Consider the following 12,082-nt stretch of genomic DNA (forward strand, 5'->3'; position numbering starts at 1 on the left):
CAGCTGACCTGACCACATAGCCTCAGAACCACCATTTCTCTGCCTCAGCTGACCTGACCACATAGCCTCAGAACCACCATTTCTCTGCCTCAGCTGACCTGACCACATAGCCTCAGAACCACCATTTCTCTGCCTCAGCTGACCTGACCACATAGCCTCAGAACCACCATTTCTCTGCCTCAGCTGACCTGACCACATAGCCTCAGAACCACCATTTCTCTGCCTCAGCTGACCTGACCACATAGCCTCAGAACCACCATTTCTCTGCCTCAGCTGACCTGACCACATAGCCTCAGAACCACCATTTCTCTGCCTCAGCTGACCTGACCACATAGCCTCAGAACCACCATTTCTCTGCCTCAGCTGACCTGACCACATAGCCTCAGAACCACCATTTCTCTGCCTCAGCTGACCTGACCACATAGCCTCAGAACCACCATTTCTCTGCCTCAGCTGACCTGACCACATAGCCTCAGAACCACCATTTCTCTGCCTCAGCTGACCTGACCACATAGCCTCAGAACCACCATTTCTCTGCCTCAGCTGACCTGACCACATAGCCTCAGAACCACCATTTCTCTGCCTCAGCTGACCTGACCACATAGCCTCAGAACCACCATTTCTCTGCCTCAGCTGACCTGACCACATAGCCTCAGAACCACCATTTCTCTGCCTCAGCTGACCTGACCACATAGCCTCAGAACCACCATTTCTCTGCCTCAGCTGACCTGACCACATAGCCTCAGAACCACCATTTCTCTGCCTCAGCTGACCTGACCACATAGCCTCAGAACCACCATTTCTCTGCCTCAGCTGACCTGACCACATAGCCTCAGAACCACCATTTCTCTGCCTCAGCTGACCTGACCACATAGCCTCAGAACCACCATTTCTCTGCCTCAGCTGACCTGACCACATAGCCTCAGAACCACCATTTCTCTGCCTCAGCTGACCTGACCACATAGCCTCAGAACCACCATTTCTCTGCCTCAGCTGACCTGACCACATAGCCTCAGAACCACCATTTCTCTGCCTCAGCTGACCTGACCACATAGCCTCAGAACCACCATTTCTCTGCCTCAGCTGACCTGACCACATAGCCTCAGAACCACCATTTCTCTGCCTCAGCTGACCTGACCACATAGCCTCAGAACCACCATTTCTCTGCCTCAGCTGACCTGACCACATAGCCTCAGAACCACCATTTCTCTGCCTCAGCTGACCTGACCACATAGCCTCAGAACCACCATTTCTCTGCCTCAGCTGACCTGACCACATAGCCTCAGAACCACCATTTCTCTGCCTCAGCTGACCTGACCACATAGCCTCAGAACCACCATTTCTCTGCCTCAGCTGACCTGACCACATAGCCTCAGAACCACCATTTCTCTGCCTCAGCTGACCTGACCACATAGCCTCAGAACCACCATTTCTCTGCCTCAGCTGACCTGACCACATAGCCTCAGAACCACCATTTCTCTGCCTCAGCTGACCTGACCACATAGCCTCAGAACCACCATTTCTCTGCCTCAGCTGACCTGACCACATAGCCTCAGAACCACCATTTCTCTGCCTCAGCTGACCTGACCACATAGCCTCAGAACCACCATTTCTCTGCCTCAGCTGACCTGACCACATAGCCTCAGAACCACCATTTCTCTGCCTCAGCTGACCTGACCACATAGCCTCAGAACCACCATTTCTCTGCCTCAGCTGACCTGACCACATAGCCTCAGAACCACCATTTCTCTGCCTCAGCTGACCTGACCACATAGCCTCAGAACCACCATTTCTCTGCCTCAGCTGACCTGACCACATAGCCTCAGAACCACCATTTCTCTGCCTCAGCTGACCTGACCACATAGCCTCAGAACCACCATTTCTCTGCCTCAGCTGACCTGACCACATAGCCTCAGAACCACCATTTCTCTGCCTCAGCTGACCTGACCACATAGCCTCAGAACCACCATTTCTCTGCCTCAGCTGACCTGACCACATAGCCTCAGAACCACCATTTCTCTGCCTCAGCTGACCTGACCACATAGCCTCAGAACCACCATTTCTCTGCCTCAGCTGACCTGACCACATAGCCTCAGAACCACCATTTCTCTGCCTCAGCTGACCTGACCACATAGCCTCAGAACCACCATTTCTCTGCCTCAGCTGACCTGACCACATAGCCTCAGAACCACCATTTCTCTGCCTCAGCTGACCTGACCACATAGCCTCAGAACCACCATTTCTCTGCCTCAGCTGACCTGACCACATAGCCTCAGAACCACCATTTCTCTGCCTCAGCTGACCTGACCACATAGCCTCAGAACCACCATTTCTCTGCCTCAGCTGACCTGACCACATAGCCTCAGAACCACCATTTCTCTGCCTCAGCTGACCTGACCACATAGCCTCAGAACCACCATTTCTCTGCCTCAGCTGACCTGACCACATAGCCTCAGAACCACCATTTCTCTGCCTCAGCTGACCTGACCACATAGCCTCAGAACCACCATTTCTCTGCCTCAGCTGACCTGACCACATAGCCTCAGAACCACCATTTCTCTGCCTCAGCTGACCTGACCACATAGCCTCAGAACCACCATTTCTCTGCCTCAGCTGACCTGACCACATAGCCTCAGAACCACCATTTCTCTGCCTCAGCTGACCTGACCACATAGCCTCAGAACCACCATTTCTCTGCCTCAGCTGACCTGACCACATAGCCTCAGAACCACCATTTCTCTGCCTCAGCTGACCTGACCACATAGCCTCAGAACCACCATTTCTCTGCCTCAGCTGACCTGACCACATAGCCTCAGAACCACCATTTCTCTGCCTCAGCTGACCTGACCACATAGCCTCAGAACCACCATTTCTCTGCCTCAGCTGACCTGACCACATAGCCTCAGAACCACCATTTCTCTGCCTCAGCTGACCTGACCACATAGCCTCAGAACCACCATTTCTCTGCCTCAGCTGACCTGACCACATAGCCTCAGAACCACCATTTCTCTGCCTCAGCTGACCTGACCACATAGCCTCAGAACCACCATTTCTCTGCCTCAGCTGACCTGACCACATAGCCTCAGAACCACCATTTCTCTGCCTCAGCTGACCTGACCACATAGCCTCAGAACCACCATTTCTCTGCCTCAGCTGACCTGACCACATAGCCTCAGAACCACCATTTCTCTGCCTCAGCTGACCTGACCACATAGCCTCAGAACCACCATTTCTCTGCCTCAGCTGACCTGACCACATAGCCTCAGAACCACCATTTCTCTGCCTCAGCTGACCTGACCACATAGCCTCAGAACCACCATTTCTCTGCCTCAGCTGACCTGACCACATAGCCTCAGAACCACCATTTCTCTGCCTCAGCTGACCTGACCACATAGCCTCAGAACCACCATTTCTCTGCCTCAGCTGACCTGACCACATAGCCTCAGAACCACCATTTCTCTGCCTCAGCTGACCTGACCACATAGCCTCAGAACCACCATTTCTCTGCCTCAGCTGACCTGACCACATAGCCTCAGAACCACCATTTCTCTGCCTCCGCTGACCTGACCACATAGCCTCAGAACCACCATTTCTCTGCCTCAGCTGACCTGACCACAGACATCAAAACCAGATGGCTGTGCCACACTCGTCAGCCGCCATGCCTCTCTCTGCTTGCTAGCAGCGCGCGTCTCACAGCTAACGGAAACTTTTTAAAAAGAAAAAAAAATGCTTTTCCGTAATTGCTTTGGCTATAGACAGCAAGCTGCTTGATACAGCAGACATCCACATAATCGTTACAGCCAACATTCAGACTGTAATTCAGTGGAGCATTACGTAATGCTGGACATTTTGGATAAATGCTTTATAAAGCAAAAATTATATCCGTTACATGGCCCGACCACAGACGCGTCGCCCTAGGCTGTCGCACAGGTTCACGTAACTAGGCTGTCGCAAGGTTTTCGTTACTAGGCTGTCGTACGCTTCACGTAAGGCAATACGAGTCGTAGTTTGTACGATTCTTGATTCAAAGACGAGGAGGAGGAAGAAGACTAAACGATAAACTCACCGGAGAGTTAGGAAACCATCTCATAATCATTAGCGATTATATCGTAGGCTCATGAGCGACCATGTCCTGGAACGCGTAGGCTCATGAGCGACCATGTCCTGGAACGCCATGGATGTCGGCATTACCTGTGGGGGAAGGAGGGCGTACTTCTCGACCACACTGCCTAGGACAAATGTCCATCCCAAGGGACGAAAAGAGAGAGAAAAAAGGCCCAATTATCACTGGCTCCGATGTTTAGTGTGCAGCCATTCACACTGAACATGCCTAGCCTCTTCGTTTATCTGAATTTTCAGTAGGAGCTGGTCATGAGAGCTCGCAAATGAAGACTTTGATGAAATTTATTTATTTTTTCATCGTGTTCGACAACGCATCAAGTGGACCGACCCCTTCCTTACACCCGCCGTCTTCGACCATCCCAAGAAACCTTATATCCTAACCTCTCCCGCGCCATTAGCTAACTGCCAAAGGTAGTTTAGTTCACCCTTTCTGCCTTAACTTTCCGGAGAATCTATCGAATTAGGGCCTCCTCCTTGGTCGTCAACCGATGTATTAATAAATTCCATCATCCACCACCAGCCTGTCTACACCCATCGGTAATCAACCAAGACACAAACGAACCCAAGCTTTTTAAAAGTCACTTTTCATCTCTGCGTCTTACATTCATCTTCGAGTACGAATGACAAAAGTTTTAGACGAGTCTATTAGTTTTCATAGATTTTCTATAGCTGGTTAGAAAATAGATTCTGCATGACCTTAAGGTGAATTTACATGATCAAGATAGAGGGAGGAGCAGCAGCGAGGCACGGGAAAGCTTGGTTAGTGCCTACAGAGTAACAGATTTACCTGAAGATGATTTTATATATTTTTATAGAGTATATTCCATACTTAGTGATGGTGTTAGGTGCTTCCCTACCATGGTGATGGTGTTAGGTGCTTCCCTACCATGGTGATGGTGTTAGGTGCTTCCCTACCATGGTGATGGTGTTAGATGCTTCCCTACCATGTTGATGGTGTTAGGTGCTTCCCTACCATGGTGATGGTGTTAGGTGCTTCCCTACCATGGTGATGGTGTTAGGTGCTTCCCTACCATGGTGATGGTGTTAGGTGCTTCCCTACCATGGTGATGGTGTTAGATGCTTCCCTACCATGTTGATGGTGTTAGGTGCTTCCCTACCATGGTGATGGTGTTAGGTGCTTCCCTACCATGGTGATGGTGTTAGGTGCTTCCCTACCATGGTGATGGTGTTAGATGCTTCCCTACCATGGTGATGGTGTTAGATGCTTCCCTACCATGTTGATGGTGTTAGGTGCTTCCCTACCATGGTGATGGTGTTAGGTGCTTCCCTACCATGGTGATGGTGTTAGGTGCTTCCCTACCATGGCGATGGTGTTAGGTGCTTCCCTACCATGGCGATGGTGTTAGGTGCTTCCCTACCATGGCGATGGTGTTAGGTGCTTCCCTACCATGGTGATGGTGTTAGATGCTTCCCTACCATGGTGATGGTGTTAGGTGCTTCCCTACCATGGTGATGGTTGTTAGGTGCTTCCCTACCATGGTGATGGTGTTAGATGCTTCCCTACATGGTGATGGTGTTAGATGCTTCCCTACCATGGTGATGGTGTTAGGTGCTTCCCTACCATGGTAATGGTGTTAGGTGCTTCCCTACCATGGTAATGGTGTTAGGTGCTTCCCTACCATGGTGATGGTGTTAGGTGCTTCCCTACCATGGTGATGGTGTTAGTGCTTCCCTACCATGGTGATGGTGTTAGGTGCTTCCCTACCATGGTGATGGTGTTAGGTGCTTCCCTACCATGGTGATGGTGTTAGGTGCTTCCCTACCATGGTGATGGTGTTAGGTGCTTCCCTACCATGGTGATGGTGTTAGGTGCTTCCTACCATGGTGATGGTGTTAGGTGCTTCCCTACCATGGTGATGGTGTTAGGTGCTTCCCTACCATGGTGATGGTGTTAGGTGCTTCCCTACCATGGTGATGGTGTTAGTTGCTTCCCTACCATGGTGATGGTGTTAGGTGCTTCCTACCATGGTGATGGTGTTAGGTGCTTCCCTACCATGGTGATGGTGTTAGGTGCTTCCCTACCATGGTGATGGTGTTAGATGCTTCCCTACCATGGTGATGGTGTTAGGTGCTTCCCTACCATGGTGATGGTGTTAGGTGCTTCCCTACCATGGTGATGGTGTTAGGTGCTTCCCTACCATGGTGATGGTGTTAGGTGCTTCCCTACCATGGTGATGGTGTTAGGTGCTTCCCTACCATGGTGATGGTGTTAGGTGCTTCCCTACCATGGTGATGGTGTTAGGTGCTTCCCTACCATGGTGATGGTGTTAGGTGCTTCCCTACCATGGTGATGGTGTTAGGTGCTTCCCTACCATGGTGATGGTGTTAGGTGCTTCCCTACCATGGTGATGGTGTTAGGTGCTTCCCTACCATGGTGATGGTGTTAGGTGCTTCCCTACCATGGTGATGGTGTTAGGTGCTTCCCTACCATGGTGATGGTGTTAGGTGCTTCCCTACCATGGTGATGGTGTTAGGTGCTTCCCTACCATGGTGATGGTGTTAGGTGCTTCCCTACCATGGTGATGGTGTTAGGTGCTTCCCTACCATGGTGATGGTGTTAGGTGCTTCCCTACCATGGTGATGGTGTTAGGTGCTTCCCTACCATGGTGATGGTGTTAGGTGCTTCCCTACCATGGTGATGGTGTTAGGTGCTTCCCTACCATGGTGATGGTGTTAGGTGCTTCCCTACCATGGTGATGGTGTTAGGTGCTTCCCTACCATGGTGATGGTGTTAGGTGCTTCCCTCCATGGTGATGGTGTTAGGTGCTTCCCTACCATGGTGATGGTGTTAGATGCTTCCCTACCATGGTGATGGTGTTAGGTGCTTCCCTACCATGGTGATGGTGTTAGGTGCTTCCCTACCATGGTGATGGTGTTAGGTGCTTCCCTACCATGGTAATGGTGTTAGGTGCTTCCCTACCATGGTGATGGTGTTAGGTGCTTCCCTACCATGGTAATGGTGTTAGGTGCTTCCCTACCATGGTGATGGTGTTAGGTGCTTCCCTACCATGGGATGGTGTTAGGTGCTTCCCTACCATGGTGATGGTGTTAGGTGCTTCCCTACCATGGAATGGTGTTAGGTGCTTCCTACCATGGTAATGATGTTAGGTGCTTCCCTACCATGGTAATGGTGTTAGGTGCTTCCCTACCATGGTATGGTGTTAGGTGCTTCCCTACCATGGTATGGTGTTAGGTGCTTCCCTACCATGGTAATGGTGTTAGGTGCTTCCCTACCATGGTAATGGTGTTAGGTGCTTCCCTACCATGGTAATGGTGTTAGGTGCTTCCCTACCATGGTAATGGTGTTAGGTGCTTCCCTGCCATGGTGATGGTGTTAGGTGCTTCCCTACCATGGTAATGATGTTAGGTGCTTCCCTACCATGGTAATGGTGTTAGGTGCTTCCCTACCATGGTGATGGTGTTAGGTGCTTCCCTACCATGGTAATGGTGTTAGGTGCTTCCCTACCATGGTAATGGTGTTAGGTGCTTCCCTACCATGGTAATGGTGTTAGGTGCTTCCCTGCCATGGTGATGGTGTTAGGTGCTTCCCTACCATGGTGATGGTGTTAGGTGCTTCCCTACCATGGTGATGGTGTTAGGTGCTTCCCTACCATGGTGATGGTGTTAGGTGCTTCCCTGCCATGGTGATGGTGTTAGGTGCTTCCCTACCATGGTGATGGTGTTAGGTGCTTCCCTACCATGGTGATGGTGTTAGGTGCTTCCCTACCATGGTGATGGTGTTAGGTGCTTCCCTACCATGGTGATGGTGTTAGGTGCTTCCCTACCATGGTAATGGTGTTAGGTGCTTCCCTACCATGGTGATGGTGTTAGATGCTTCCCTACCATGGTGATGGTGTTAGGTGCTTCCCAATTACGATGTGTCTTTCATCCTTTTAGCCATTGCACTTGTAGTTCATACTCGTATATATACGAGGGCATCTTTATGTATTCATGTATAATGTATGCATATATGTATGTATGTATGTATGTATGTATGTATGTATGTATGTATGTATGTATGTATATCTGTTATTGTATCGGTGATGGAAAAAAATGAAGTATTTGTTGATGGTAACACTGTGTGGTGAGCGGGGGTGTGGGGGGGAATTTAGGAGCGTTGGTAACACTGAATTGTCAAGGGAGCATAGCGGTGTTGGCAACAATGCAGGAGAGGTTAGGCGGGCAGTGATGGCAACACTGTCGTACGGCTACATTGCAGTGCTGACGACAATGTAGTAAAGGTACGACTGCAGCGGTGGCAACACTGTATGTAGTACGGGGCCTATAGCAGTGCCAGCAAGAGGGTCGTAGGGGTACATTGCAGTGCTGGTAACAGTGCAATAAGGGTTAGATTGCAGTGCTGGTAACAGTGTAATAAGGGTTAGGTTGCAGTGCTGGTAACAGTGATAGTAAGACGTAACAGCGCTAGTTAAGCAGTTAAGAAATCGATAATTGACACTACTGAAGAGGGAGAAGCAATTTCATTTTTTTTTACGTTTTTTTGAAAGCACGACGGTACGACCCTGTGAGTACGACGGTACGACCCTGTGAGTACGACGGTACGACCCTGTGGGTTACGGCGGTACGACCTTGTGAGTACGACGGTACGACCCTGTGAGTACGACGGTACGACCCTGTGGGTACGACGGTACGACCCTGTGAGTACGACGGAACGACCCTGTGAGTACGACGGTACGACCCTGTGAGTACGACGGTACGACCCTGTGGGTTACGGCGGTACGACCCTGTGGGTACGACGGTACGACCCTGTGGGTACGACTGGCCTTTTCCCTAATTCAGGTCAAAGTTTAGGTCGTGACACCAAAGGGTCGTACCGTCGTGCTCAATGGGTCGTACCGTCGTGCTCAAGAGGTCGTACCGTCGTGCTCAAGAGGTCGTACCGTCGTCCTCAAAGGGCTTTACAGGTACTGTGCATTTACTAATGCTGTGCATTCACTAACGCTCTACATATACTGTGCATACACTGGTGCTGTGCATTACTGTGCATTCACGCGTGTTGTGCATTCCAGGTGACGTTGTGCATGCGATGCTTCTGTGCAGTCACTAGCCCCGTGCGATTACGGGTGCTGTGCGCTCAGTACTGCTGTGCATGGACTAGCAGTATGCACGCGCTGGCACTGTGCATTCATGAGTGACTTGAGCTTACCAATGGTGTGCATTCATAAGCGCTGTGCATTCACTGGTGTGAATACACCAGTGAATGCACAGCGATAATGGTGTGCATTCATTAGTCTTGTACGTTCACTACTGTGCTTCTACGAGGGCAGTGCATTCACTAGTGCAGTGCATTCACAAGTGTTGTGCACTGGGTTGTGCATTCACAAGCGCCGTGCGTTCACTCGTGACGTGCGTGTGATGAGCGGTGTTGTGCGTTCACTAATGGTTGTGCAGTGACTGTGCAGTGCGTTCACTGCGGGTGTTGTGTCAACAGTGCTTGGTTGTTACTAAAGTGCCTTACGAAGCTAAGAAAAGCTAAAGTGAAAGTTAAGTGTGTGTGTGTGTGTGTGTGTGTGTGTGTGTGTGTGTGTGTGTGAGTGTGTGTGTGTGTGAGGGAGGGAGGTTATGGGAGGGTATTTCCCCACGAGGGGGTTGTAAACTGTGTATAACAAAAGTTGTTTAGTGCTGTGCAGTGTTTGTAACGATGGTGTAGTGGTGCTGTGCAGTGTTGGCAACGCTGGTGATGTGTAGTGCTGTGCAGTGTTGGTAACGGTGGTGGTGTCATGGTGCTGTGCAGTGTTGGTAACGGTGGTGGTGTCATGGTGCTGTGCAGGTGTTTGGTATACGGTGGTGGTGTCATGGTGCTGTGCAGTGTTGGTAACGGTGGTGGTGTCATGGTGCTGTGCAGTGTTGGTAACGGTGGTGGTGTCATGGTGCTGTGCAGTGTTGGTAACGTTGGTGGTGTTGTGGTGCTGTGCAGTGTGGCAACACTGGTGATGTAGTGCTGTGCAGTGTTGGTAACGCTGGTGGTGACGTAGTGCTGTGCAGTGTTGGCAACACTTGTGATGTAGTGCTGTGCAGTGTTGGTAACGGTGGTGGTGTCATGGTGCTGTGCAGTGTTGGCAACACTGGTGATGATGTAGTGCTGTGCAGCGTTGGTAACGGTGAGGGTTGCGGTATACACAGTTGGCAACGGTGATGGAGGGGAGTAATGCAGTACTGTTAACGGGGAACAGGAAGGGCGTAGTAGCGTTACCAGGAGTGGTAGTAGGAGGGAAGGAAGGGGAGTAATGGAGGGAAAAGGAGGAAGGAGGAGGGAACTAAGGGAGGGGTGTGGAGGGAAAAGGAGGAGGGAGGAGGGAACTAAGGGAGGGGTGTGGAGGGAAAAGGAGGAGGGAGGAGGGAACTAAGGTAGGGGTGTGGAGGGAAAAGGAGGAGGGAGGAGGGAACTAAGGGAGGGGTGTGGAGGGAAAAGGAGGAGGGAGGAGGGAACTAAGGGAGGGGTGTGGTCGGGTGGTCTGTACAGAGTGCTTCCCAGATGTGGCCCAGATGGTGTGGCCCGTGTTGTATACAGACCAGCCAACCCCACCTCAACCTCCACACCTCCCCTCCTGTACAACCACACTAACCACCAACCGATGATCGCTCACCACAACCACCCAATCTGACCTACCACAACCACCGCCACCACAATCTACCACTACCACCACCACAATCTACCACAACACCACCTTCTACCACTCTACCACACCACCATGTACTCGATCGATTCTTAACACCAAATCACGTCAAAACACCTGGTTCATCATCGGTAATTAGCATCTACGGTCGTCAATTTCGCGTGCTATAGGCTGTTACCCCTTGGACATGACGGTACGACCCCCTTGCTTTGACGGTACGACCCTTGAGCACGATGGATGGTACGACCCGCTACGGTCGTACCTTTTGACATGATGGCTTCCTCATCTTTGACCCATCCCTTAAGGATCAGGTCGAAAGCTGTTCTCATCATACTTTGGGCTTTCGTCCCGTTCGTGCTCAAGGGGGGGGGGGTCGTCCCCCATCATGCTCAAAGGGTCGTCGTACCCTAGCGCTGAGTGGGTCGTACCCGTCGTGCCCTAAGGGGGTTTTTAAGATCGTCCAGGTGTGCTCAAAGGGCCCACCGCCAACTATTGACAGCAAAGGAGACAACAATTATGGTACAGTTTATGACCACGAAGTCAAACTCGGGTTCTACACTTCTTCAATACACTAAGAAATACTGTGTTTCGTATCGTTGTTTTCAGTTACATACACCAAAAAAAGTATCTGACTTTTATGGTCGTATATTTTCTTATTTTGCTTCTCACTTACATACAACTGGAGTCTTGTTCAAAGATGCCTCACTTAGAATATGGAGACGAAGTCGTGGATTTGCTGTCCAGACTCGGGTCCTCGTTTAATGAAGTCCTGGACAGAGGTGTGTACACACACGTGTCACTTTGCAGTGTGAGGGGCGTACACACGTGTCACTTTGCAGTGTGAGGGGCGTACACACGTGTCACTTTGCAGTGTGAGGGGCGTACACACGTGTCACTTTGCAGTGTGAGGGGCGTGGGTCAGTCAGTCAGTCAGGACGTCCACGCCTGCAGAAGTGAACGGCACACGCGCGCCCTGCGAGACGCGTACAGCAGCAGCGATGCTTGGGCTCCTCTCACATCCGCAGCCCAGCAAAGAAAAAAAAAATATTACTTGGATATATTTCAAAAAAAATGTATTACATATTCATGCTAGCGTTTGAAACAAGAGCGCAAGGAGAGCTAGCCCTCTTTTTGTGTGTAGCGCCTAGCCGTTGGAGAGAGAGAGAGACAGACGAGAGCGGTAGCCAATTCGCGAGAGGTCGAGACCCTTTTATTAATCGATCCCTGATCCCCAGGTCCCCACTATATTGAAGGATCCCACTCGCTCAGGGCGCCTCCGTCGCTCTGCCATATACATGCCT

General features: G+C 50.8%; 1 long non-coding RNA gene across 2 annotated transcripts; it reads left to right on the forward strand.

Annotated features, from left to right (window-relative positions):
- The first annotated feature begins 5,303 nt into the window (after positions 1-5,303).
- On the forward strand, positions 5,304-11,631 carry LOC139759803 (uncharacterized). 2 transcript variants are annotated; one of them, XR_011715151.1, is made up of 7 exons: positions 5,304-5,402; positions 5,519-5,576; positions 5,664-5,721; positions 6,125-6,240; positions 6,907-6,993; positions 7,946-9,934; positions 9,974-11,631. It is a non-coding gene; the product is annotated as an uncharacterized lncRNA (long non-coding RNA). The 2 variants fall into 2 exon arrangements; XR_011715150.1 differs by lacking the exons at positions 5,304-5,402; positions 5,664-5,721 and having other exon boundaries at positions 5,510-5,576.
- The last annotated feature ends 451 nt before the right edge of the window (positions 11,632-12,082 follow it).

Source organism: Panulirus ornatus, chromosome 34 (assembly GCF_036320965.1).
Source record: "Panulirus ornatus isolate Po-2019 chromosome 34, ASM3632096v1, whole genome shotgun sequence".
NCBI classification, from domain to species: domain Eukaryota; kingdom Metazoa; phylum Arthropoda; class Malacostraca; order Decapoda; family Palinuridae; genus Panulirus; species Panulirus ornatus.